This window comes from Copadichromis virginalis, linkage group LG6, assembly GCF_057382275.1.
Source record: "Copadichromis virginalis isolate Kocher_CV1m ecotype Utaka linkage group LG6, C_Virginalis_male_GT1.1, whole genome shotgun sequence".
Classification (NCBI taxonomy): Eukaryota; Metazoa; Chordata; class Actinopteri; order Cichliformes; family Cichlidae; genus Copadichromis; species Copadichromis virginalis.
The window spans coordinates 13,072,620-13,093,527 of record NC_140623.1 but is presented as its reverse complement, the minus strand read 5'-3'; the positions used below and the strand labels follow the sequence as shown (position 1 = coordinate 13,093,527).

The 20,908-nt window shown below is 45.7% G+C and overlaps 1 protein-coding gene across 1 annotated transcript in view; it reads right to left on the bottom strand.

Moving 5' to 3' along the window:
• LOC146707403 (protein ELFN1-like) overlaps positions 1-20,470 on the bottom strand; it is a 141,425-nt gene extending 120,955 nt beyond the window's left edge. Inside the window, exon 1 of the mRNA XM_085458742.1 lies at positions 19,934-20,470. The gene's annotated coding sequence lies outside the window, so the exon portion shown is untranslated. The remainder of the gene's footprint in view (positions 1-19,933) is intronic.
• Between the last annotated feature and the right edge of the window lie 438 nt (positions 20,471-20,908).

Here is a 20,908-nt window from a genome sequence, read left to right as displayed (position 1 = left end):
TTTCAGGCTGGTGTTGTAATAGTGCTGGGGATATTTCCTTGGTGCAAGACATCATTCAAAAACCACAGCCTACCTGAGTAATGTTCCTGACCATGTCCATCCCTTTATGACTACAGTGCGCCCATCTTCTGATTGCTACTTCCACCAGGATCTCACACCATGTCACAAAGCTCAGATCATCTCAGACTGGTTTCTTAAACATGACATTGAGTTTCCTGTACTCAGGTGGTCTTCACAGTCAACAAATCTTAATCCAGCAGAGCATCTTTGGGATGCGATGGAGCAGGAGATTCACATCATGGATGTGTGACCAACAAATGATGCCAACATCTCAATATTGGTCGATCGTGGCTCAAGAGTTGGGAGTTCGCCTTGTAATGCTGGTTCGAGCCTCAGCTTGGACAGTCTCGGTCGTTGTGTCCTCGGGCAAGACACTTCACCCGTTGCCTACTGGAGGTGGTCAGAGGGCCCGGTGGCGCCAGTGTCCGGCAGCCTCGCCTCTGTCAGTGCACCCCAGGGTGGCGGTGGCTCCAATGTAGCTTGCCATCACCAGTGTGTGAATGGGTGGATGACAGGTTGTGTAAAGCGCTTTGGGGTCCTTAGGGACTAGTAAAGCGCTATACAAATACAGGCCATTTTACCATTTTTTTTACCAATATGGACCAAATTCTCTGAGGAATGTTTCCAGAACCTTGTTAAATATATGCCTGAAGACAAAAGAGGTTCAAGGCGGTAAGAGTAAGCTGAACCTAATCAAGTGGCCAGTAAATGTGCATTCATGTGTCTTTTTTGATGTTTGACTTCTTCAGCTATACCTTTCTCGAAAACCTCACAAGTTATGCATTGCTGAATTATTTTAACTATCCTACTTTATATATTTTTAAGATGTTTTGATAAAAACACGAGGATTCCACTTCGAATGGTGAAAACATCCAGTATTAGCTTGAATTTGAATGGAGTAGTGCGCATGCGCCAACCAGCGTGCAGCCTGTTACAGTCGCTCCTGCTTTTCTCTTGGACTAAATGAAGAAATGGATAGGCTCAACACAACAGGAACTCAGCGTAATTGGCAGTCCACAAATATAATCAAACAGTATATGAACGACTTTGGTCTTTGCGATGCATGGCGCTCTCTTCACCCCACCAGTAAGGAATATACTTTTTTCTCGCATGTTCATCACTCTTACTCTCGTCTGGATTATTTTTTGGTCAGCAGCTCACTGCTGTGTGACATTTCAGACACTGAGATTCATCCTATAGCTGTCAGCGATCATGCTCCTGTATCTTTAACACTAATGCACAAGAATAATACTACGCCAAGTAAAAACTGGAGATTTAATATATCACTACTTAAAGATGAAGACTTTATTAAATACTTTAAAAAGGAATGGACTTCATATTTAGACTTTAATGACACTCCCGGAATATCTGCTTCTGTTCTATGGGAAGCAGGGAAAGCTGTGATGAGAGGTAAAATAATTTCTTTCTCATCACACAAAAAGAAAGAAGAAAACAAAAATATTCAGGAATTAGAAAAAAACATCAAATCACTAGAAGAAGCCTACGCGTGCGACCAAGATCAGGAAACATTGAACAAAATATGCAAAACAAAACTAGAATTAAATGAAATTATTAATAAAAAAACACAATTCCTTATACAAAGACTTCGCTTGCAGAATTTTGAACACAGTAACAAATCAGGTCGATTTCTAGCTAACCAGCTAAAAATAAATAAAGAAAAAACAACTATATGTGCTGCTAAAGATTTATCGGGGAACACAATATATGACCCTGGAAGAATAAACAACATTTTTAGGGATTTCTATGAAACTTTATACTCACCACAAATAAACCCATCTAAAAATGAAATTGATCTGTTTCTTGACAACGTAACTCTTCCAAAATTACTAGACAGTCAAGCAATGGAATTGGATTCGCCATTGACGCCAAGTGAACTCCAGGAAGCCCTGATAAGTATGCCCAATAATAAGGCTCCAGGTCCAGACGGCTTCCCTGCAGAATTCTACAAAGAATTCTGGACAATTTTGGCACCAGTATTCCACAGCATGTTGCAGGAAATCGAGGAAAAGGGCAGACTACCACCAAATATGAATTCTGCCAACATTAGTCTCCTGCTAAAACCAGGCAAAGACCCTTTATTTCCCTCAAGCTATCGTCCAATTTCTCTTTTAAATGTAGACCTTAAAATAATCTGCAAAGCTCTCTCAAAGAGATTAGAGAAAATGACCCCCCTCCTAATTCATCCTGACCAAACTGGTTTCATAAAAGGTCGGCACTCCTCAACAAACACTCGTAGATTACTTAATTTAATAGACTACTCATACGATAAAAACATCGAAGCCATAATATTATCTCTAGATGCAGAAAAAGCATTTGACAGAGTTAATTGGAAATTTTTATTCGCAACTTTACACAAATTTGGTTTTGGAAACTCTTTCATAAACTGGATAAGAATATTATACAATTCCCCAACAGCTCGTATCAGAACAAATGACCAGACATCCTCCAGCTTCTGTCTCCTGAGGGGCACCAGACAGGGATGCCCACTCTCCCCCTCACTTTTTGCAATTTTTATCGAACCTCTAGCAGCAGCATTTAGACAGGCTACAACAATTAAGGGCATAAAATGTAAGAACATAGAACATAAAATCAGTCTCTATGCGGATGATGTGTTGCTTTTTCTGCAAAACACACAAACCAACCTCTCTGAGGTAACTACTTTAATAAACTGGTTTTCAAGAGTTTCAGATTATTCAATTAACTGGCCAAAATCTACAGTTCTCCCCATTAACTGCTCCTTCCATAATTCTTCCTCTGCCCCACTGCAATCCGGAAATATTAAATATTTAGGTATTAATATCTCTCCTAAGCTTTCAGACTTAATTAAACTAAACCACATCCCACTTCTAAAGAAAGTAGAAGGCGATCTGACTAGATGGAAATCTTTACCCATATCACTCATGGGAAGGGTCGCCACTATAAAAATGATGATCTTGCCAAAAATAAATTACTTATTTTTGATGATCCCTAACAAACCATCACAAGATTGGTTCAGATCTCTGGATTCATATATTTCCAAATTCCTTTGGAAAGATAAACCCCCGCGTATTAGCTTAAAAACGCTACAAAGAACCAAGGATAGAGGAGGATTAGATCTGCCTAATTTTCACCAATACTTCTTAGCCAACAGGCTTCAGTTCATCTCAGAATGGTTAAAACATACCTTCTTAGTTGAGCCCTGGCTAGATGTCGAACAGGCACTATGCAAGGATCTAGAGATTTCAGACCTACCATTTATTAGCTCAAACATCAAAAGACATGAATGCTTTAAAAGTATCAACATCAGCTTTTCTCTAACAGCATGGTGGGAGTTTCTAAAAATAACGGAGTCTTCATTAATCCCATGCAAACGTACACCTATCTGGAATAACCCTGACATATTACAAAACAATAATATGATTAATTTCCCAGAATGGAGTTGTAAAGGAATTAAATACTTAGAACATATATTAGAGGGAACAGAATTTATTCCATTTGACAGACTAGTTGAACAATATGGGATCAACAAGACAAGGTTTTTAGAATATCAACAAATTAAATCCATAGTAAAAAAGAAATTTAACCTCAGTCAAGTTGAATTACAAACACCACTAAGTGCGGCACATTTTCTTACTCTTAAATCCCCCAAATTATTATCTAAAATATACAGAACACTTTCTAAATTAGATGAATCAATATCCCTTCCTACTGCAAAGTGGGAAGCAGATTTATCAGTCAACCTAGACCAAAACTTCTGGTCTCAGATTTGCTTAAAAACTTTTAAATTAATTAAAAATCCCAGTCTGCAATTAATACAATACAAAATACTTCATAGAGTGCACTATACAGGTCATCGGATGTTTAAGATGGGCTTTACATCTTCCAACAACTGCTCACACTGTCAAGGCAATACACCAGACAATTACATCCACGCTCTTTGGTTCTGTCCACCAGTGCAAAAGTTTTGGCGCGAGATATGTGAAGACTTATCAAAGTGTCTGAAATGTAACATTCCAACCTCCCCCTTAGTGTGTTTGTTGGGCAGCTTAGATAATGTCACTTCAGAAAAGAATATAGCCCATATGATCTTCACTGCCCTATGCATAGCCAAGAAAACAGTCCTCATGAACTGGAAAAATAAAAATAATCTTAATTCTAACCAATATAGAAATTATCTATTAGATTACATTAGTCTTGACACAGCCTCTGCCACCACATCAGATCAATTGCTCTGGGCCCCTTTTATCAGCTCCATCACCTAGTGGGGGTGGGGGGTCATAGTTTGGTCCCGCCTTCACTGTTGTGATTGGTGAGGGGGTAGGGACAGGCTTAGGGCGTCGGGGGGTTCCCCGGAGGCATCTTCCTTGGGGGGCTCAACCCGGGGTAGCGGTCACGTCCGGTTGAGGGCTCTGTTGGCTCTCAGGTGACTGTTTCCTCGCGGCTGCGTGCAGCGGGGCTAGGGGAGGGTCTGTGCTGACGGACGTGGGTTACTGACCTGGCAACCTGGCTGCCCCTGGGTGGGTCCGGGATGGGCGTGAGGTTCTGGGGGTGCTCCGTCTCTGGGCGGGGGCCCGGGCCGGGCCTCGGGGGCTCGGGTCCTGGTTGGTGTGTTGCCGGGGTTGTGGGCGGGTGGGTGCATGGGGGCCCGGCCCTGGAGCAGGGTGCCGCCGGTGCATCGAGCCGCCTGGGGGGCTCTTCAACTGGTGGGGGGGATGGTCACATCTGGCAGGAGCTTTCTTCTCTCAGGAACTCTCTGCAGGAGGGGGAGATACAGGAGAGGTGGAGGAAGATCTCAGCCTGGGCGTTTACCGTCTTATGTAGTCTGGAAGAGGTGTGGTTGGTGGGGTGGGTGCAGTTTTCTCTGTGGTGGGGTTGGGTGGACTGTCCAGGGCTCTGTGGAGCCGGGGGGCGCTACTGCACTGGGCCCCGGTCTGATGGGCCTGGGCCCCCCTTCCCTGGCGGGTCGCGGAGGGTGGGAGTGCCTACTGGGGTCAGCGGGGGAGCTGGCCCCAGGGAGGGGTTACCTGCCCCTCCCTTCCTTCCCTCCCCATCTCCAGCTGCCTCCCTCTTCCCGCTCCTCCACAACCACCCACACATGCAGGGCCTTGGAGTGGGGGTATGTCACCAGGGTGCGGAGGAGGCTACCCCCCCCCCCCCGTCCCCTTCTGGCTGCCTCTGCCTCAATTTTATCCCACAACTTAGACATTCACATTATTCACACTCTCATTACACATACATATAGGATCTTGGGGGTGGGCACAATCACGGAGTCCAAATCACCATCAGGGTGTATACCTCACCCCTGACGTCGTTGCCCACCTCTCAATTTTAAATACACTTAGTCATTGAGGGCTAGCAGGAGGGACCATGCGCTTACCTGCTGCTCCTTGGCAGGTAGCTCCATGCCCTCCTGGGTTTTAATTGCACCTTAGAACACATATGCATCAACACTACAATGAGCGGGTGGAGGGAGGTTTGGAGTCTTCTCCCACCCCCATTCTCTGCGGCCTGCTGGAGCGGGGGGGCTAGTAGGAGGAGTTGGCCGTCCGACTGCGGTCTGGGGTGTGGGGCCTCCCTGCTGCTGCGGAGTCGGGGTGGTCTGCCTCTCCCCACCGCAGGGAAAAGGGTAACACCACCTGGGTCTGGGTGCAATTCCCCCCTCCAGGGGCAAGGGTACCTAGACCCGGTTTGTAGGGTACGCTTGGGGAGTGTGATTGTGTGTACAGCGTCTCTTTATGTCTGTCTCCACGTTGGTTGAGTGTGGAGTGAGTGCATATGAGAGCATGAGGGTGGGAATGGATGTTTGTATCTGTGTGTGCCTGTATGTCTGTGTCTATATGTCAGGTTGGGTATCAGACGCCACCTCTCTGGGGACACCTCAGGCCCTCCAAGGTTTGGAGGCCTATCTCCACCCACCACCACTTCCCCTGCCGGTGGCGGACTCCCTCAGGTGTCGGTGTGTTGGTGGTTCTCTGTGTCTGGGGGTGGGCGTCCGGGTACACACCGGCTCACTCCTTGGCGGCCGCTTGTCGGGGCCTGGGGCCTGGGGCTCGCTCGGGCCCCTTTGGAGGTGGGGTGCCCCCGGCCTCTCGGCCTAGGGCTCGGTCACTCAGGCGCAGCTGGGGGCCGGCGGAGCTCACGGGCGCGTCACTGCAACCCCCCCTGGCTTCTGCTCCGCGGCTGCTGAGTGAGCCCTCATCTGGGACTCTCCTCAGCTCTTACTGGGACAGTGGCGCGGCTGCCCCTCTGTTGGTCTTCCATGGTCTCTTGTGTTCTGGGGGCCTCTGGATGTCTGGAGTTTTGATCTCCTCCATACCCGCTTCACACCCTGGAGGACGGGGCTGTGGCCCCCCCACACTCCCTAGCAGATCATTACATGGAGAAACCTTTGGAATGCAAGCATGCTGATCCACACAGGTATGCACACATGGGTATTCACAGACGCGGACTAAAGCTTTCTTGGCTGCTGCCTCAAAGCACACTGTGCGCTGTCTATCTTGCGTGCTGCACAATATCGTTTATTACTTAGTAAATACTGATATCTATGACTAGCTAGTTTATTGTGATGGTGCTTTGCTTTCTCTATTATTATGTTGCTCTTTGTTGTTTGCTGTCTCCTCTGTTTGTTTGTTTGTTTGTTTGTTTGTTTTTTCTCCATACAGGTGACCCAGGAGTTTTTTTTTTTTTTTTTTTGTCTCTCTTCCCCCCCCTTCTCACCGTCTCTTCCCCCCTTGGGTTTTCTTTCTTTCTCTCCCCCTCTCTCTCTCATTCATTCCCCCTGTCCTATTTATTAAAAAAAAAAAAAAAAAAAAAAAAAAAAAAATGACAAAAAAAAAAAAAAAAAAAGACAAAGGGTTTGTATGGTTTAGCCTCTGCTGTGATTGCCAACTGGATGATTTCACAAAGCTTGTAAATAGCTGGAGTGCTAAATTGAACAAAGAAGGTTTTTAAAAATCGAAAACAGGAACAAGGACAAGTCATGGAAACACGGGATCAATTAAGCAAAAACATGTTTGATCACAGGACTCCGAAAAACCTGCAGCTGTGAACAGCAGCCTTACCATCAAATAGTATGGCATCCACTTACACTAATAAATTCAGAAACAACAAATAGTGGGGCTTGCGTTACTTTTACACGTACACACTGTGTTTACGCATTATTCATGAATCAAATGCCCGAAACTGTTTATTTCAAAAAACTAGTTTTCTTTTGTTCCTGGTTGAAGTTCACTTGTGGCCGTGTTTCACAAATTTACCAAAACAGACACTTAAATTGGACACCCACTTATCAACCTGGCTTCCCTGCCAGCCATATGGGTATTACTAATTAACTTGAAAAAGTACAAATCTTAACCATAAACTATTTAACACAGAGCGAGTGGCTGAAAACTGAGAAGTTGTTTCAGCCATCCAAGACTGTCATAGTGGATCTGATTAAGGAAATAGTCATTCATTTTATTGATCCATTTAACTTTAATGATGTCTTGGCTAAAGAGACCCCTGCACAAAGCACAGTATGCACCAGTGACAACTGACATGACATGGTACGATTAAATTGCCACATGAAAAAAGAGGACCTTGGGTGAAAGTAGGTTGCAGCTTTAGCTTTTTTTAAAGCCTGCCTACACCAACTGCAGGCAGGCTAACAGGCTGGACTACTGGGATTTTCCCACAAAAACCATCAGCAGAGTTTAAAGAGTGTGGTTCAAAAGAAGAGAAACTATCCAGTGAGCAGCAGTTCTCTGAGAGAAAATGTCTTGTTGATGTCAGAGAAGGATGGCCAGGCTTTTTTGAACTGGTATGAAGGCAAAAGTAGTTCAAATAACCACTCGTTACCGAATGTACGATGTCAGACCTCCTTGTGTTGTGCTACAAGCAGAAGACCACACTGGATTCATCTCCTGACAGCTAAGAACAGGAAATTGAGACCAAAGGTGGATAATAGAAGATCGGAAAAACCTGATGTGATGTCTCAGTTTCTGCTGAAGTTGTGATGGTAGTATTAGAATTTGGTTTCAAAAATCAAAACCATCAGTATTTCAGGCTGGTGTTGTAATAGTGCTGGGGATATTTCCTTGGTGCAAGACATCATTCAAAAACCACAGCCTACCTGAGTAATGTTCCTGACCATGTCCATCCCTTTATGACTACAGTGCGCCCATCTTCTGATTGCTACTTCCACCAGGATCTCACACCATGTCACAAAGCTCAGATCATCTCAGACTGGTTTCTTAAACATGACATTGAGTTTCCTGTACTCAGGTGGTCTTCACAGTCAACAAATCTTAATCCAGCAGAGCATCTTTGGGATGCGATGGAGCAGGAGATTCACATCATGGATGTGTGACCAACAAATGATGCCAACATCTCAATATTGGTCGATCGTGGCTCAAGAGTTGGGAGTTCGCCTTGTAATGCTGGTTCGAGCCTCAGCTTGGACAGTCTCGGTCGTTGTGTCCTCGGGCAAGACACTTCACCCGTTGCCTACTGGAGGTGGTCAGAGGGCCCGGTGGCGCCAGTGTCCGGCAGCCTCGCCTCTGTCAGTGCACCCCAGGGTGGCGGTGGCTCCAATGTAGCTTGCCATCACCAGTGTGTGAATGGGTGGATGACAGGTTGTGTAAAGCGCTTTGGGGTCCTTAGGGACTAGTAAAGCGCTATACAAATACAGGCCATTTTACCATTTTTTTTACCAATATGGACCAAATTCTCTGAGGAATGTTTCCAGAACCTTGTTAAATATATGCCTGAAGACAAAAGAGGTTCAAGGCGGTAAGAGTAAGCTGAACCTAATCAAGTGGCCAGTAAATGTGCATTCATGTGTCTTTTTTGATGTTTGACTTCTTCAGCTATACCTTTCTCGAAAACCTCACAAGTTATGCATTGCTGAATTATTTTAACTATCCTACTTTATATATTTTTAAGATGTTTTGATAAAAACACGAGGATTCCACTTCGAATGGTGAAAACATCCAGTATTAGCTTGAATTTGAATGGAGTAGTGCGCATGCGCCAACCAGCGTGCAGCCTGTTACAGTCGCTCCTGCTTTTCTCTTAGTTTAGCTCTTTTTTCTTACGTATTCTTTTTTTTCTGACTTGTATTTTCCTCCGTTTTCTATCTCTTACTCAATCATGTGGATTGAGAGAGTTTTTGTTCTTCTGGTGGCCGTGGAACTGTTACTTTTATCAAGGAACGGGACCGCGGCACATCTCCTACACGCACGGACTGTTTACTCCAGAGATCAGCTGATCGCCCTGATGCCGGCCGGTTCGCTGGCCAGGCCCGCAGAAGTACCAGCTGAAATTTGGAGGAAAACACATCGGGGATGCAGAGGTCAAGGACAGAAGAGAAGAAAAAAGGTGACGGTGAGACAGCGGAGGCTCGAAGCGAGGAGGAGGTTTAAACCGTGTCTGCCGTCTATCGTGATGGGAAATGTGCGATCGTTGGCAATTAAAATCGACGAGCTCTCAGCACTGGTACGGAGTCAGAGGGAATACCGAGAGTGTAGCCTGATGTGTTTCACCGAATCATGGCTGCACCAGGTCATTCCCGATGAGAATGCTTCCGTGGAAGGCTTCCACACTGTTCGGGCGGACAGGGACAGCATCGCTAGCGGTAAGCGTAAAGGAGGTGGGCTTGCTGTTTTAGTTAACAACCGGTGGTGTAACCCTGCCAACATAACAATCAAAGAAAGGATTTGTTGCCCGGACACTGAACTGTGTGCTGTTGGACTCAGGCCGTATTATTTACCCAGGGAATTCTCTCACGTCATCTTGGTGGCTGTTTATGTTCCCCCCTCTGCTAACCCCACAGCTGCATGTGACACTATCCACTCTGCCATAGCTCGGCTACAGACTCAGCACCCGAGTGCCTTTATTGTGATCCCGGGTGACTTCAACCATGTATCACTGGACAATACACTACCAACATTCAAACAATATGTGGACTGTCCCACCAGGGGAGAGAAAACTTTAGACTTACTGTATGCTAACGTCAAGGATGCATACAGCTCCTCCTCCCTCCCCCCACTTGGTAGGTCAGATCATAACCTGATTCACCTCACCCCCCGCTATGTGCCAATTGTGAGGAGGGAACCTGTGACCACCAGGACTGTTAGGTGGTGGTCAGAGGAGGCAATAGCGGAACTACAGGGCTGTTTCGAGGTGACCGACTGGGAAACACTCTGTGAGCCTCACGCCGAGGACATCAATGGGCTTACTGAGTGTATCACAGGCTACATAACTTTCTGCATCGACTCCATTGTTCCAGCTCAGACTGTTCATTGTTACCCAAATAACAAGCCGTGGGTGACTAAGGACATCAAAGCCCTCCTCAACAACAAGAAGAGGGCTTTCAGAGGGGGCAACAAAGAGGAGGTGAGGAAGGTCCAGGTGTTACTAAAGGACAAGATCAGAGAGGCTAAGGACAATTACAGGAGGAAGCTGGAGTGGAAACTCCAGCAGAACAGCATGAGAGAGGTGTGGAGGGGCATGAAGACCATCACTGGATTCAGGCCAACCAACAGCAAGGGAGCTGAGGGAGGTGAGAATAGAGCCGACGAGTTGAATCTGTTTTTCAATAGATTCGACACCACAGTGTCTGCTCCCACCCCCACAACCTCACCTGCAGTCAGCCTGGAATCCAGAGCCACACCACTGTGCCAGCCTCTCTCTTCACATGTTGCCTCCTGTGAGATTCCTGACACCCCTCCCCCACCCATCACCTTCACTCAATACCAGGTTGAGATGCAAATGAGGAGACTTCACTCAGGCAAGTCTGCTGGAGTGAGTCCCCTTGTCCTCAAGGCCTGTGCCCCCCAGCTGTGTGGAGTCTTTCATAAACTGTTTATGCTGAGTCTGAGTCTGCAGAGGGTCCCGGTGATGTGGAAGACATCATGCCTCGTCCCTGTACCAAAGACGCCTCGTCCCAGTGGCCCCCAGGATTACAGGCCCGTGGCACTGACCTCCCACATCATGAAGACCCTGGAAAGGCTCATCCTGGACCAGCTGCGACCCATAGTAAGACCACATCTGGATCCCCTTCAGTTCGCTTATCAGCCTCGTCTCGGAACAGAGGACGCCATCATCTACCTGCTCAATCGTGTCTACACCCATCTGGACCAGCCGGCGAGCACTGTGAGGGTCATGTTTTTTGACTTTTCCAGTGCTTTCAACACCATCAGGCCGACCCTCCTGGGTGATAAGTTAGCAGCGATGCAGGTGGATGCTTCTCTGGTGTCCTGGATTGTTGATTACCTGACAGGAAGACCACAATATGTACGTCTCCCACAGTGTGTGTCTGAGAAGGTGATTAGCAACACAGGGGCACCACAGGGGACTGTCCTCTCCCCCTTCCTCTTCACCCTCTACACCACAGACTTCAGCCACTGCACAGAGACCTGCCATCTTCAGAAGTTTTCTGATGACTCTGCGGTGGTTGGATGCATCAGCAGGGATGATGAGACAGAGTACCGGGCTGTAGTCGACTCCTTTGTCACGTGGTGTGAGCAGAATCATCTGCAGCTCAACGTGGCAAAGACCAAGGAACTGATCGTGGACTTCAGGAAGACCAGGAAACACTTGACCCCTGTTTCAATCCAGGGGGTCAGTGTTGACATTGTGGAGGACTATAAATACCTTGGAGTACACATTGACAATAAACTGGACTGGGCTAAAAACACCACAGCACTTTACAGGAAGGGCCAGAGTCGTCTCTATTTTTTGAGGCGACTGAGGTCCTTCAACATCTGCCAGAAAATGCTGAGGATTTTCTATGAGTCTGTTGTGGCCAGTGCGATCCTCTATGCTGTTGCATGCTGGGGGAGCAGGCTGAGGGTCGCAGATGCCAACAGACTTAATAAACTGATCCGTAAGGCCAGCAATGTTGTGGGGATGGAGCTGGACTCCCTCAAGGTGGTGTCGGAGAGGCGGATGCTGTCCAAGATAAAGACAATGTTGGATAACACCTCCCACCCACTCCATGACATGTTGGTCAGTCACAGGAGCTCGTTCAGTGAGAGACTGAGATTACCGAAAAGCACCACTGAACGACACAGGAAATCATTCCTGCCTGTGGCCATCTCCCTGTACAACGCATCCACTTAACACACTGTTTGCTGCTACAGCTACACATGTTTCTTTTCCAAATATTTATTTATAAGTGACTTATGTATGTATGTATGTATATATATGTATATATTGTACTATTCTTAGTTAGCGTATTGTCTGTCTTGTCTTAATGTTGGTTTAAAATGGAGCACTGTAACAAAAAATAATTTCCCCCAGGGATCAATAAAGTATTCTGATTCTGATTCTGATTCTGAATTTGGTCTCTGGTTTTGGAAACGGCCAACACTTGTGTATTTCATAGAGCTTTTTCACTCAGTCCTGTGCTCGTCCTCCCCACTGCCTGAGAACGTTACACAAACTGCTCCATGAGTTTATACAAACCTAAAGGCTAGTGGAAACATTGGAATTATAGACCATGTCTTGCTCCATCATTGACACATCTGAGGTTATTCGATACTCCCAGCAGAGAGGAGAGAATATCTTTTCGAATTTCCTCTCAAGCAGTTTCAATTTTTTGTGTGCTCACAGTTTTTGGGGGGTTTTTTTGCTTTTTTTATTTCCTTGTCTCTTCGAAAGCTCTGGATCTGAGCTGTTGTTGCTGTGAGCCTATAAAGCCCGCTGAGACACTGAATAGGATATTGGACAATACAAACAAACTTGACTTGACGTGACTTGACTTGACAGACTGAAACCATAAGAAATGCTGTTTTTCTTTTTGTAGATGCCCACTTTCACACTTGTAACACAAATGCATACAAAGTAGCTTCTTCAGTGCATTCAGTGCTTTCTTTTGATCTTCTGCCACAAGCTGGAAAAATAAAGAAACAAAGAGCTTACCTGATAACACAACTCACGCATATCAGGGATTCAATGTGCTGCTGATGTATGTTGACGGTGAGCAGAGGAGTTACGAGGTTAGCTGACTGTGCCCGATTTAGTGTTTTGTCTCGGGGGGGGGATTCGGACCCAACTGTGCTGTAGACTGTGCTGATGTGAATAAGACTTACCCCACCAATTATAACAGTATGGGAGAAAAAACAGAATTAATTAAGCACAGGATGCTGTCAGTAGCAAGCTAGTTCACAAGGATGTGCTAATATTTCCCACTTGCTGGCACAGAATACTTCCCCTTTATACTTGTATTTCTATAATTCTTTTTTACAAAAAAAAAACAAGCCCAAACTTTCTGCTTTTAACCCCTAAGCTTGACTATCCCGATGTCTCCTAATAATATTGCTCAGCTGTAATTAAACAATAGTCGTTGAGGGCACGCACACACTTCACAGAAAGATAATGAGCTCCTTGTAAATAAGAAGTCGTTAGACGTGTCTCAGGGTTTCTATTTGAGTACGTTCTTTACATCTTGTTTCCGGGGCAGCCATGCACGCCGTGAAGTGGTTTGAAAAAGAGCTTCCAGGTGTTAAAATGGTTGGATTTTTAGAAACTGAGCAAAATTGTTTTGGGGGGATTCAATCATCATCTTACTCTCAAATGTAAAAGTTACCTGTTAAGCAACTGGGGAGAGAATCATCTTCACCATTCTTCTCCACCATTGCCTCTTTCAAAGCTGCTCTCAGAGCATTTCAAGCAATGGGAGGGGGATACAAATGACGCCTAAACCCTAGAGAAATTTGTCGCCAAAGAAGAGATGCCTGAAAGATAAGAGAGGAGGGACATATCAAAAAACAAAATCTCAGTGTTGTTCTGCTGCTGCCGGCGTCTCGGGGTTTTAACAACAGATCTGATCTTTGTCAGGAAGCCGATGTGCTGCTCAGTCAGAGAAGGTAATACGATTTCAATGGTTCAGCCTCCACTAGTTAATGGGACAGCCGGAGAGATTTCTCCTCTTAGCCCTGAAGAGCACCTCAGACACAGAGCATCAGAGAGCTTTTCAAGTCTCTGCCAGACCACAGTCTCCAAACCACCTCTGCTAAAGCGACAGTTCTGTCTGCAGAACAGAGGGCAGAGGGGAAAAGGGAAAAAAGGACGAGGAGAATGGGAGGAAAACATGTCTATTGAGCGATTCTTCCACCCTTTTGTTGCTGGGGTTTTTTCTCCACTCTGCCTTTTTCATTTCGCCCCGTGGCATCGCTATCCCTCTCTCCATCTCTCTTTTCAGTCTCTATCGCCTCACCCTCTTCACCTTCCCTCCCCCTTCTCTGCTCTTTCTTCTTCTCCTCCTCTCATACACACAGCAATCTCGCCTTGATTTCTAGAGAGGGGTGGTACGGCAGCAACCGGCATACAAACTAGCTGACTCAATACACACATACACACACACATAGGACGTGTGCATTATGGTATGTGTATAGATAGATGGGAAGAGATGAGAGGTAAATTTGGGAAGAGCGGGAATATGTTTGGACAGACACAGGAAAAAGGAGAAGCTACGTAGAGCTTTACTGGGGAGTGTAGGTCAGGATTAGGTCGAGTTGTGGAAAACTGGCAACAGCGAGATACGTGTCAGCAGATATTAAGCACCTCGTTCATCATTTACGCTATGGATATGAGGTATGAGGTCAGCTTTGGGTTGTCTCAGCATTTCAAAATGTAACGACCGGGTTAATGAAACAGGCTCTCAGGAATCTTTATGCACCGCGACTCGAGACCCTAAATGGATGCAGCTGCTGTTGGGCAAACTTTGACGGCCTTCGTCAGACCAAAATGAAAAGCTCACCTTCCACTTCAGAGCTGTGAGAGGATAGCTTCTTACTCGCTAATTGGCTATACATTAGAGCTACAGCTACATTAGAGGAAGATTTTCTCTTTGCATCTATGCAGACAGATTTGATTGGCTCACTTGCCCAGTATTTGAGATCCACCATAGAATAAGACAAAAAACTTCTGAAGAATTTTTTCTGAAGCTACCGCTCTCTGACAGCGGGACTATTTGCGAAAGGAGATGTTACTCTGAATTTTTTTTAAACGCACCTTTTTAATGCTGTATGCACCACAAGCTGGATTCCAGTCACACTCCAGACCACAGAAACTGTGCGCTCCCCTTTTTTGTGGCAGCAGGTTTTTGGAGTATTTTTAATGCGTTAGTCTTCTTTTAGACAACTTTTGTGTTGCTTTAACGCACTGTTCAGGTTTTGTCTGGGGCAACGTCACACCCCTGATTTATTTTGCACATGTCTTGTGGCATAAACTGCAAAAACATTCCTTGTTAATTTCAGTAGACTTACTGGCATTGTACTCCTACTGTAATCTACATCAGCAGACTAACTCTAATAAAATAAAGTGCATTTCAGCATAGAATATAATCACAGTAGGTCGCCGGTAGTATTTCAGAGGCGTCAGCATTGATATTCAGCTGCATTTACAAAAACTGCAAATTGCTGTGCAAAAATTCTTGCATTTTTATAGTGTATCTAATCTTTCTGTGTTGTTTCTGCTCATTTTTGCTGAGAAATACTCTACCCCAACCTTCACCATTTGCATTCTTTATTCATGCATGCGCCTATATGCTTACCAATGTGTGTGTGTATGTGTGTGTGTGTGTGTGTCGTGAAAGAGAGAGAGAAAGGGAGAGAGACAGAGAGTTGCAACTTGTAACAATAACTTCCTAATTACAGTTCCCCAGTGTTTGTGCAATCTTCCTGAAATGCTAACTAGCCTCCTACAGGGAATATGGTACATTATTAATCCATGTGCTCGCCTGAGTGTGCGCATCCTTTGCTGGGAAGTGTGTGTCTGTAGCACGCCCGCGTGCACCTCTGTGTGTAGACATGTGTTTATTTGCGCTACCCGTCCCTCTCCCCTTCTTGTGCACATGCATTGTTCGCATTCAGCTGAGTACGTGTGCATGCCACGGCTGCTGTGGCTGCACGTTGTGCATGACTCCATGAGCGTGGAGGTGTTAAGTTTTTCCCCTTTCAACACAAGTAGCCTAATCTAAGACTTTTGTACAACCAACTTGTATTTCTATTAAGAAAAAGAAGGAAAAACAATAAATGTAACACAACATTTTGCAGTAATAGCGCAGTAAAGGGGAAAAAGGTATTCACATTCAGGCCCAGTCAGCACTGAGGTGCCACATTAACTATGCAAGCGGATTTGCTTCCACACGACGGGGTATTCCCTCTCAACAAAGATCAACATTATGACGAGAGCTTCTGCCAGCACTCTGCACCAACATGCTTAATATGGGGAGCTGGTTTCTGTTGAAATATGGATGGCTTTGACAAATAAAAACTGGTGAGAGTTGATTCTGAAATTAAGCTGGGGATTTCACCAGATACACGCCCTGTGTTGCTCTCTTGCAGCGACAGCCAAAGGGGCGAAAAAATGCAATAAGTGGATGGGAGAGCGAGGAGTGAGCTCCCATTACATCGCCGCGCTATTCCTGAAGAACTTGCCCCACAGTCATGCCTCTAGGTACTTGGATTGTACTATGGATGGATAGCTCGCTCTTGGGTCTACAGTAAATGAGACAGCAAGAGATGGAGAGAAAAAAACGTCTTACAACTTCAGGAGAAGGTTAAGAGCACCAACTGAAAGCAGTACAGACATCACCGCCCATCAGTTTTCATTCATTTAGTCCTGCGGACATCCTGGCAGTTCCTCTCCACTAAAGTTGTCACTTCTCATTATGGCTGATTTTTAGTGTTGCCACCTGTCTTATTAGAAATGTAACCATTAAGGTCGCAAGATTTTTCCCACTTGTGCCGCTTTGGCACAAAATGCTCTCACTGTGGAGCTGCTTGCAAAGAGATGTTGTTTGGCTTAGTCGTGCAAAGCTTTTAGGTCTTAACAACCAAACAAAGCAGGTTGGTAAGCACAGGTTTGTAGGGGAGAAGGGGGGATGTCCCTGTTGATTGGAGAAGTGTACTGCTGCAGCAAGCACTGCAGTGCTAATGCAGGATGAAAGCAAGATGAGCGACCTCTAAGATAGTTATCAGTGAATTCCCAGGATAAGTAAAGACTTCACTGTGACAGAGGATCTCCGGCCTTAAAAAGAGCCAGTCAACCATTTTAAAATCCCAAAAGCATAATGTCCTAAACTGAGTCATTGAAACTGTTAATGCTGGAACTACCTCGTGTCTATTCATGGTGCCAGGAGTGGGGCCATGCTCCTCTCTCGCTCTTTTCTTTCTATCAATCTTTCCTTCTTCCTTTTCTTTCCTGCTCTCCCTCTGTGGCACTCAGCCAACAATTGGAGTCAGTCAGTGGAAAAACTCTGTTAGTAGTCCATGCCCTATGGGACAAAGTGGCAACAACATCCGTTACAAGAGATAGTGGGGCAGTGGGCAGGAGGCACGAGGCACAGAAGCCAAAATTTAACTGGCTGAGTGACTCTGGCTCACACGCGTGCACTTAGCGGGCTGCTGTGTTTATAAAAAACACATCAGGGCTGTTTTTAAAGGTGTGGTTTATGGCTTCACAGCCAGTTTATTCATTTATGGAAAAGCTGTGGAAACAAATAAAAGCATGGAGGGAAGGAATGAAACTTATTTAGCAAAGTCTGGAGCCACCACGAGTCCCAGTGTTAAACAGCGCTGCTGCTCGTCACTCTGAATGTGTGAAACTCTGTTGAAGTGATGTTTGCATGATGGCGATGAGAGGTAACAAAAGGTCTCCCAAAAATCTACTTTAAGTATTCAACAGGGTTCAAATCCGGTTACTGTGAAAACCATGTGAATACACTTCACGTTATTCCAGTGTTCATTAAGTCAGTCCAGCCCACCCGGTGCCCTATTAGGAAGAATTATCATTAATTAGGTTTCTCTACTCGTATTCAGTTTTTCCTTTAAGGGATTCACCATTGGTTTCACACAGGAAGTTTCATTTATTTGTCACAATGATCATGAAACCTGAAAAATAATGACTTATGCAGCTCAGGAGGTGACACTAAAGTTTGACAAAAGGTCTAGTTAGGAGACACAATATTATGTTTGGGATTCGTAATAAGCTGCTTTAATTTTGACCTCATTTTGGTCTAAATTAAAGGGAAAGAGAAGGATTACAAGATGGTAGTGAGACCGACTGTGATGTATGGTTTGGAGATGGTGGTGCTGACACAACAATGGGAGGAGGAGTGGGTGGCAGAGTTCAAAAGGCTAAAATGATTACTGGGAGTGATCAGGATGGACACAATCAGAAATGAGTACATCAGAGGGACCGCTCAGGTTGAGCAGTTTGGAGACAATGTTAGGACACAAGGCTGAGATGGTTTGGACATGGGCAAAGGAGTGATTGTGGATATACTTGACAAAGGAAGTTGAGGATGGAGAAAAGAGGAAAATCACAGAGGAGGTTTGTGGATATAGTGAAGGAGGACATGCAGAGGGCTGGTGTGACAGAGGAGGATGGTAGGGACAGGTTGAGATGGAGGCAGATGATCTGCTGTGGAGACCCTTAAAGAGGAATTAGCAGCCTGTTGGGAAAAATGTATATATAAAAATTAGCAGACATAAAATAGCATTTCTGTGTCAACAAGGTGATTCTCGAAAGAGCTTTTAGTTGAAAACCTGGCATATCTTGGCATAGTGTGCAGTGTGTCCTTAAAAGATTTGAGGATACTGGACAAGTAGAGGACAAAAGGAGTAGCAGGCCTAAAAAACTACCTATAACAGAACAGTATCTGAAAGTCGTGTCCTTAAGAAATGGAAAAGAAAAATCCAACAAGGGCCTGACACAGGACCTCAGAGATGCATCTGGACTTTTAGTTGATCCATCTACTGTTCACTGAGGCATCATCAGAAGGTCTCAGTGGAAGGCTGTCTGTCAAGAAGCCATTGTTAAGGAAGAGAAATGTGGAGAAACGACTGAGGTGTGAGAAATTATGGTGACCCCTGAAGGGAGGAAACCAACAGACACCCAATTTTCACCCAATCTCATGTTCTCCCAACTTTAAGGTAACATAATACCAAATCCCAGGAATGCCCTTTTAATTAGTCACCTGCACCTGCACATGGTCAATTTCTATGGTGGGATTTTCTACAGTGCAGTGGTGAAGGTGCTCTGCGTGTTTAGAGGGGGAAAACAGAAATTATGGAGAATACTGTTTCGGCATCATATGAGTGTAAAGTTATTTCCGCTTGAGAATAAAGTAAGACATCTACAGCTGAAATAACGATTTCAAAACATCATCAACACAGAGGAGGGGGGGAAAGAGTTCGGAGTGCAGGATTTTTCTCTCCGGCGACCCGGCTTGTGTGGAGCCGCTGTCCAAGGTGCTGAACACGGGGCTGCAGAGGGGTATGAAGGCTCTGGCACTACAGAGCGTCCCGGGACGAAAACTACAGTAAGAGCAAGTGACCGAGCTAAATGTGAGCAAAATGTGGCCCCACCTCAGAAATATTACCAAATCCTGAGCAGGCTTGCATCAAAATCTGAACAGAAATTACTTGCACGGAATTGAGCACGGTGTCTGTCAGGCATGCATCCACCGGACTGATAATGTAAATCTGGGTGTACGTACTGTATCTGCGCCCGCATTTATCAATGGACTCATGAGGATGGAGATAAGACAGTCAAGACAAGCTGCCTGGGAATAGCCATTCAGCAAATCCCCCCCCCCCCCCCCCCGTTCACCACCAATGCACGCGCGCGTGCACACGCACACATAGAGAGAGAGAGAGACACACACACACACACACACACACACACACACACACACACACACACATTCTTAGACACGGGCTTCAGTGTCGGTAAATTCGGAACCGCAGGAATGCCAGAGCGCTTGACATATTTCAAAGTTGCCTACGCAATGCGAGTCCAGCCATCACGAGAAACACACATGAAACGCACATGAAAGCCCTGCACGCAGTTCACACATGCTCCTCATGGTTTTTCACTTTACCTGTTCCAGATGCAAGCGTAGAAAAAGAAGAAGAAGAAGAGCTTCGCCTCGCAGGTGTCCGCGGCACCAACGTCCCCTCGTTGCCTCTGGCAGTATGTGTGGTTTTGTTGATACTGGGATATTTATATTTATATATATGTGTATTTATCTTTGTCTGTACTGATTTGTCCCAGCTTGTCTCCTCTGCGGTCTCCGTGAAGAGCGGTGACCGGGAAGTGGCTCGTGCGATCACGGCATCAGTCAATGTGGTTATTGACCCGCGTCAAGATTTTCTGGATGCAAAACGGCGCCTGATGTGACGCGCTGCCTGCCCGCTGCTGTCTCCCTCGTTCTTTGCCTCTCTCCTCTCAGTTTCTGCCTCTCACACTGCGTCAGGCTCCGCTCCCCCTCCTCTCTCTCTCTCTCTCTCTCTCTCTCTCTCTCTCTCTCTCTCTCTCTCTATTTCACTGCCTTTGACTCTCACGCTCTCTCTCTCACACACACACACTCACGGGAACAGACGGTGATTAATTCGTTAGAATTCCACCTCTCTCTCTCTCTTTCCTCTGCTCTCCCTCTGTTTCTATAGCTATGTGCCTCGATCCGTCGCTTCTTCTCTGAACTAAAGCGTCCACCAGCCAGCTGTTCCGGTAGCCAAGAGAGCGAGAGAGAGAGAGAGGGTTGCTTGGCACTTCAAGCGCAGCAGACAGTCATTTAGATTAGATGCTTTCCCATTTGGAGAGCGACATACTGTAGCTGTATAAGTGCTGCACTATCAAACCCAAACCGTGAAAGTTCTTCACGAAACTATATGAAATCCAGCCTGGAGTTCTTTAGAAGACTAGAAGAGCCGTGCAGAATAGCATTAGAGATATACTGTAGTTTGTTTTGGAGTGATAGGATTTCACATTACTGCCTTTTTCTATCTGCACTCCAGCTGCCGCTGCTGGAAGCATCAGGTCTCTGCAGCTGGAGGCGAAGTGACAGAAGCCTACC